At 42.1% G+C, this 7,808-nt stretch overlaps 1 non-coding gene across 1 annotated transcript; it reads left to right on the top strand.

The window, feature by feature from the left end:
• Window positions 1–2,599: 2,599 nt before the first annotated feature.
• On the top strand, window positions 2,600–2,673 carry TRNAI-UAU (transfer RNA isoleucine (anticodon UAU)). The gene has a single exon. It is a non-coding gene; the product is annotated as a tRNA-Ile (tRNA).
• The last annotated feature ends 5,135 nt before the right edge of the window (window positions 2,674–7,808 follow it).

Below are 7,808 nucleotides of genomic sequence, written 5' to 3'. Positions count from 1 at the left end.
AACCGAGTAAATCTCTACTCCGAAATGGCTTTGCCTCTCAAATTGGTATCCAAACGTCCCGAATCTAGCCACACGTAGAACAATACAATCAATATAGGCTTAAGGGATCAATTCCACAAGAAAAGTACTAAATTATAGCCAAAAATCCAAAATTGGCCCGAACCCGAGCCCACGTCTCGAAATCCGATAAAAGTCACAAAACACGAAAGCCCATTTACTCACGAGTCTAACCATACCAAATTTACTCAAATTCGATAACAAAATCTCATTCAAAACCTCAAAATCCCACTCAAGAGTTCTTCCTATTTTTCCGCAATTTCTCACCCCAAATCACAATTTAGATGATAAAATTAAAGATGAAATCATGGGATTTAACCAAAACCAAGTAAGAATCACTTACCTCAATCAACTCCACGAAAATTCCTTCAAGAATCGCTCAATTCCGTGCTCCCAACTCAAGTTTTTGATAAAATGGCCAAACCCCCATTTTTGGAAACTTTAATACTGCCCAGACATTTCCTTAATCACGATTGTGGAAATAGCCTCGCGATCGCGAAGAACAACTTCGCTGCCCCAGCATTTTTACCCTACGCGATCGCAGAATCACCCACGCGATCGCGGATCACTGCCTCTCATATCTACGCGATCGCATCCTACCTCACGTGACCGCGTAGAGCATTGGCCACACCTCCCCTCCTGCTCAAATCCTTGTACGCGAACGCGACCTTAGCCACGCGTTCGCGAAGCACAACTTCACACACATACGCGATCACGTTCCTAACTCTGCGATCGCGTAGAGCAAACTCACCTCTACCCCGAATAAGATTATGCGATCGCGTATAAGGAAAACAGAACCTGCTGCAACCAGACTTCAGTTATCAAGCCAAGTCCAAAAATGATCCGTTAACCACCCGAAACTCACCCGAGGTCTCCCGGACTTCTTTCGGACCTCAACCAAACATACCAACACATCCCAAAATATCATACGAACTTAGTCGATCCTTCGAATCACTCAACATCTAAACACCAATTACACTCGGATTCAAGGCTAAAGAACTTCTAAACTTTCAAATTCCACAAACGACGCCGAAACCTACCAAACCACGTCCGATTGACCTCAAATTTTGCACACAAGTCATATTCAATATTGCGGACCTACTCCAACTTTCGGAATCGAAATCCGACCCAGATATCAAAAAGTCACCCCCAGTCAAACTTTTCAAAATTTTGACTTTTGCCATTTCAAGCCTAAATTAGCTACAGACCTCAAATTCACAATCCGGACACGTCCCTAAGTCCAAAATCACCCAACGGAGCTAACAGAACCGACAGAACTCTATTCCGAAGTCGTGTTCACACACTTCCGACTACAGTTAAAATTCCGAGACTTAAACCTCCATTTAGGGACTAAGTGTCCCAAAACACTCCAAAAACCAGAACAAAACCTCCCGGCAAGTCACAATAGCATAAATAGATATGGGAGAAGCAGTAAATAGGGGATCGGGGCTATTACTCTCAAAACGACCAGCCGGATCGTTGCATCGGGTCGTGACAAAAATATTAAAATTATTTAGAAGGACAAATATATAATTTAACTTTTAAGTTTAGGGGTTCATGCTTTTAATATATACATACTGTGTGAGGAATACGTCCATGCTTATCCTCCAATTCTCTCTATCTTCTAATTTTGTGATATAAGTTGTGTGTGTGTGTGTGTGTGTATCAGTAAAAAGAATGTGTTAGTGGCTGCGGTAGCTTTGTTATGTTTCTAATTCTTGAGATTATATATCATATAGCACAGCTATATGAGAAATATGTCCATGCTTATCCTCTAATTTTGTGATATAATTTCAATTGTTCATATCACAAACGTGTGTATAACCTGCAAAATAAATTGATGTAACGTGCACGCATGCACGGATAATTATATCAACAAAAGCATAAAAGCAACGATCATTTTCAGAGTAAGATTTACGTAAGAAACTAACATTTATTTTAACATAAGATTGTAGACATTTCAATTTTATCGGATCAACATCGCATACAATTTGGGCTAAATCTTAAATTAATTCAAGAAATATGACCAAATCATGATTAACTGTTTAACTTGACTACATGGACCTAATTTGAAGTACAACTAGATTTTGGTTGGAGTTTTTGGAGAATCAATCCCCACGGAAAAAACATCATTAATGTATACCATGTTTGTTGCTCTTTTTGTTTTTCTAATAAATAATACTAGCATAATTTGTGCAAGAATTTATATATTATTTTTATGCGGAATATATGTAAAATAAAAATATGTGTATTAGTAATACATGGACTTAGAACACTAAAATGGAAAAACTAATTAACCCTCACAATATTAGAAAACCTTCCATATTGTTTTAAAGTAAACATTTACTTAAATTACACAATGCATACTAATATGTAATTTATTCAACTATACATTCAACAAAAAACATTCTCCGTACTAAAATCCTTGCATGGCTAATCTCTAAGTTACAAATACTTGCTTAACTTGTCTCAAGTCAAAACAGTGTTTGATATATTACTGCTCTGCCTTGTCAAATAATCCCTGATACAAAAGTAAATAAATGGTCCCGTAGCTCAGTTGGTTAGAGCGTTGGTCTTATGAGCCGAAGGTCGCGGGTTCGAGCCCCGCCGGGACCAACGTCTCATCTGTGCGATTTCTTTTTAAGTTTCTTGGTCAAAATACTATTGGCTTTCATCCTATGAGTCAAAAAAACGTCAAAAGACTATTGGCTTTCAGATAAATAATATATATAATTTAACCAATAATCATAGGATGAGCACTAGAACATTGATATTTTTGCTTCCGCATCTTTGTCCATTTGCAGATGACAATTAGCTTGTGTAAACTAGGAAAACTATATATAGTACAAGGTAATGCACACAAACGAATTTAATAGGCTATATATATATACATATATATATTGTATGGTTTTGTCATTGCGTTAATTTAAATTTCTTAATCTAAGTAGTCATAAAGTTGATTCATATGAACATAATCAATACAGGGCCTGCAAGTTTTATTGACTTGCATACCCTTTCCCCATAATAGAATCAAAGAAAGAACGTTTTAGGGTAAATATTGCGTTATTATGATTAAACAAAAAGTCCTCCACTCCATCTCTCTTCTTTCTTTCTTTCTTTCAAGATGATAAAACAAAAAGGAAAAAAGTGTATACTTAATGTAGCTGGAAGATGAGAGAAAGATTAATCAATCATTCGAAAAAAAGATCAGCCAATTAATGATCTAAGTAAATATAAGCGTTTACCCTCAAAATCGGATAACATTTTAAATTTGTAAGTGATTTTAAGAATACGCGGATTAATTTGATACAAAGCGATAAAGTAAGTTGCTATTGAATGAACAAAGACAAAATAAATTCAAACAACACGAATTGGATAGTTTCAGCCTTAGTGAAATAGCCACCCTCAAACCGAGCTCACCAAGACCGGTATAGACGAAAAAGAACTAGAGCTGAAGACAAAGAAAATAATAATATATTATTTTTGAGTGCGTGTTACAATGTGTTTCATGAATTATTAGACTCCCTTTATATAGTAGGGGAGTCCTATTTTAGGTACAACTCTATAAAAGGTAAAACAATCTTCTGATTAACGGATTGTGGGAACCTCACCGATACGTGCCGAGATCCCCGCCGTAATATTTGGCCGGTTACGAATATTTCGGCCTTTTGTTGGCTATGCTGGATTGTCCGACAATGTCATTCGAAGTCGATCGAGGCTAAGACCGATTCCGGGACCATGGCCTCGATATTCTTGAAGGCAGGCGTTATGCCCCCGAGTTCTGGCCCGGTGGGACTTTGGCTCAATTTCGGCCCCTTGTTGCCATGTCTCGAGCCTGCCTTATTTTGTCAGAGGTTAGGATGCACCATGAGCTCAATTTCACCCGTATACAGATAGTCCCCTCATTTTTTGGAGAGTAAACGACGAGAAACGACATGAGCTTCCGATTCTTGCTTCGATACATTGTGACAGAAACGACAAAACAATTGAATCGTTTCGTCAGTCAAGTCATAATGGTATTAAATGCATGTCAGCCGCCGGTCGGCCGCCCCTAGATGCGAAACGCCGCTGAACTACTATAAATACCCCTTCCTTTGTTCATTTTAACTTTACATCTAAACCTTCTACCCTCGTACATTTAAGATTTCAATACTTTTTAGCACTTTTACCCCGGTTATTCGAGGTTCTTTGCAATAATTTTTACCCATCTTCATTCTCAAGCCAAAAAGTGTAATCTTTCAACTTCCTTCCTTTTTTTCCTTTCTTAAGTTTTCCTCCATTTTCATTCTCTAAAGAAATGACAAAAACTTCCAAAATCGTTCCCCAAAAAGAAACTCCTTCTTCTTCGCGACCGAATATTGAAGCCGAGGAGACCGCTCTGCGCACGGCTGTCAATGAACTAGTACCCGAACCCCCTTTCAAAATGTTCATCCCCGAGGGATGCTCGGTCAATGTCAATTTCAAGGTCGAAAAGCCTTCCTCAATACAAGGCCGGTGTGAGGAGGTCTCGAGATACATCTACTCGATCACCGAAGAGGTCCTACCTACGGTCCAAAAAGATTGCAACTGGGCCGATAAAGACATAGTGATCCCCGATCCCGATGAGGCCATTACCACCTATGTCGAGGGATAATTAAGTGTTTACACTTATCCCTTTACACTAGGTCCGGTAGACCCGATGATTATAGATTTATGTAAGAGATACGAGTTATGCCTCGGTCAGATTCATCCTTCACTGTGGAGGATTGTAATCCTCCTTCGGTTCTTTGTGAACAAAATCGATGGGTTCTCTTTCACCATCGACCATCTTCTTCTCTTATACAGTCCTTGAATCTTCCCGGGGGGACTGATAAAGCTCGTGCGTCGGGACAGTAAAGCCATGTTCTCAAGTATTGATGAGGACTGGGATCGGGGCTGGCAAGGCCACTTTGTCCGAGTGAGGATTTCGGACTTGATCCCAGCTGAGTGCACGCCCTTCCCCGAGAAGTGGAATACATCACGTAAGTATAATTTACCTTTGAATGTCGATTTCATACTTTTCTTTTCCTTATCGGTGCTTTGTGGTGGTGCAGCTGTTGCTCGGGTCCCAAATGTTGTCCCTCGTCTCAAGGAGTAGGTAGTATTAAGATTCTCATTTCTACATTAAGTCTTTATTCCCTTTACTTCTTTTTTGCAGGTTTATCCAAGGATGTCGAACTGAGGCCTCCAGTCGGTGGAGAGGACATTCCTGCCGAGTCCCCAGCTCCGAAACATGCCGAAGAGAAAAAGAGGAAGAGGGCTCCGAGTTCCCCGAGCTCGGAGAAATAGAAAACAAGGAGAAGGCTGGTGCGCAAGTCAAAGATAAAACACTAGCGCCCGAGCACCAACTTCGGATTTTCTCTATCGGCTGAGGGAAGAATCTGAAGAAGAAGAACCTTTTGCTCTAGTGGCCCGCGAGCCGTCGCAACTTGAAAAGCAGGGGGCCTTCGAACCAGAGATTCGTAAGGCAGATATGCCTCAAGCCAGGGGGGTCGATGAGGAGACCGAGGCCAAGGTTTCTCGCGATGCGGGCAGTGCCCCGAAGGAGGTACTCGGTATGATAGACATCACCGAGTCGCCCTCGTTTACCGAGTCCATGTACAATGAGGCCCAAACGGTGAAAGGGATCCCCAACGAGGGGCCCCACAGAGCGGACGACCCCCTCCGCTGATTTTTTGATGGCGTGGATTCACCGTCACGGAAGACGTCACCGGATTGGGTGACATAGAGGTACCGAAGAAGAGTCCGACCTCAAGGGCAGGCGGGCCTAACTCGAGCCCGAAATTGGTCAACCGGTTCCTTGCCCCGAGTTTAGATCCTGATCGGAAGTGGTCCATTATCATTATCATTCCGGAAGATGCCCAAGTTCTTTCCACCCCCGTGGGTGTGGCCAGTTACCTCCGGTGCCTAGTGACCGAAGAAGTCCATGCCAAAATGAACGAGGTAGACGCACCCTGCCTATTCAAAGGAGCACAACAGACACTGAACCGAGTAACTTTAGATAACTCTCGATGATTTCAATTTCTCCATTTATACTTGAATTAATTCACTGATAATCCTAATATTATTTTTCGTATTTGTAGGCCTCGGTGCTTCACCATGAAACTTTCCTCCGGTACATGGATGAGTTGAACCAACTCGAAGCCGAAGTCAGAGAGCTTACTGAGAAGAGAGACACGTACAAACTTCTCAGCGAGCAGCGTGAAGGAGAGACTAAGAGCCTTCGAGCTGAGTTGGAAGCGGCTCGGAAACAACACGCCGACCTAATACAGATAAAAAAAATTTAAGTTAGTGACGATGAGTTAGACACGGTGTCTAATGGTCGGAACCCACAAGTTCAACAAAAGATTAATCGAATCGACCAACTCCGATGCAGTCAAGGTCGAGGCCGAAGAGTGGAGAGGCAGGATGGACTGCCTGGCCTTGGATAAGGAGATTGTCCAGGTGCAGTTTACCTCGGCGGAGGTACAGCTTCGAGCGACAAGGGAGAAGGCTGAGGCATGGTCCTAAAATATTGAGGAGCTCCAGCCTCAGCTAAACCTGGTGTTTCTAATCGAGAGACCCTTACCAAGGAACTTTAGGCGGTCAAGTCGGTGGTTGAAGTAACCAAAGCCGATGCCGACGAGATGGTGGCCCAGTATAAAGCCAATGCCGAGGCAGCCCAGGACCGCCTAAAAGATATTGTCAAGTATGTGATGTGGCAGTCCCGAAGGGAGGCCCTCGAGAAAGTTCATGCTCGGGTTTTTGATTTCTCAGCCGAGGTCAAAAATTCTAAGAAGCTCGAAGCCGAGGCCAAGAAGTTGGCGTATCTCGAGGACGAAGAAGACTCTGAGGGTTCGGACGAATCCAGGACGGAGAAGACTCTGATGGTCCCGGTGATGAGGCGGGCTCCGGTGGAGAACAAGCCGTTTAAATGCCTTGTAGTTGTTTCCTTGGTTTTATACTTTTGTACTTTTTTGTCGAGGCCGTTTGTCCTTTGTAAAGATTTTTATATAAATATAAGGCTCTTTTTCCCTTCGACAGTTTTTAAGTTTGTTTCTTTTCGCTTTTTTCTTTATGATTGTGAAGAATGCCTTAGTACATAATAATTAGGTCTTGTTCGGAGGTTCGAACATGCCTTGCTCTCGATATTATTTGCTTATGACTCGTGGGGGGCTCAGTATGACTGGAAGCTTTCCCCAAAGTACTTAGAATGTTTTTAGATTACAATTTGCCAAGGGTAGCCTTTTGAACCGGTTTAGAAATTTTGAAGGCCTTATTTTTTTTTGGTTACGGGTGTCGGATGTCTCCGAGACTTTTTAAGACAGCCGTACCCTTTCTTGTTCATGCGTTTCCCAGTGGGCTTATTACTCCGAATCATCCAGTCTTAACCGAGATAACTGTCCCCGAATGGGGATGACCGTAACCTTTAATATTCGGGCACTACCAAATAAGCTTTGTGCCCCTAGGCTTCATTATCTCGGGCTGTCCAAACCTGCCTTAGGCGGCAGTCCCTGAGTGAGGTGGACCTTAGGCTCGATGTATTTAAGGGATCAAATGTAAGAAAGAAAAATTTTCAATGGGCAAAATATTTATCTGCAAGGTAGAAACTTCCTTTCAATTTTGTGCGTAAAATAAAAAGTTACACATGTGTTCGAGCTTTGTGTCCGGGCTCGGGCGGTGTATGTGGGCACGGTTCATTCGACTGTTTGTCCCTTACACTAAATCCTATCGATCGAGCCTAGACTATTCGA

This window comes from Nicotiana tabacum, chromosome 2 (genome assembly GCF_000715075.1).
Source record: "Nicotiana tabacum cultivar K326 chromosome 2, ASM71507v2, whole genome shotgun sequence".
Taxonomy (NCBI): Eukaryota; Viridiplantae; Streptophyta; class Magnoliopsida; order Solanales; family Solanaceae; genus Nicotiana; species Nicotiana tabacum.
This window is presented reverse-complemented; position numbering and strand designations above follow the sequence as displayed.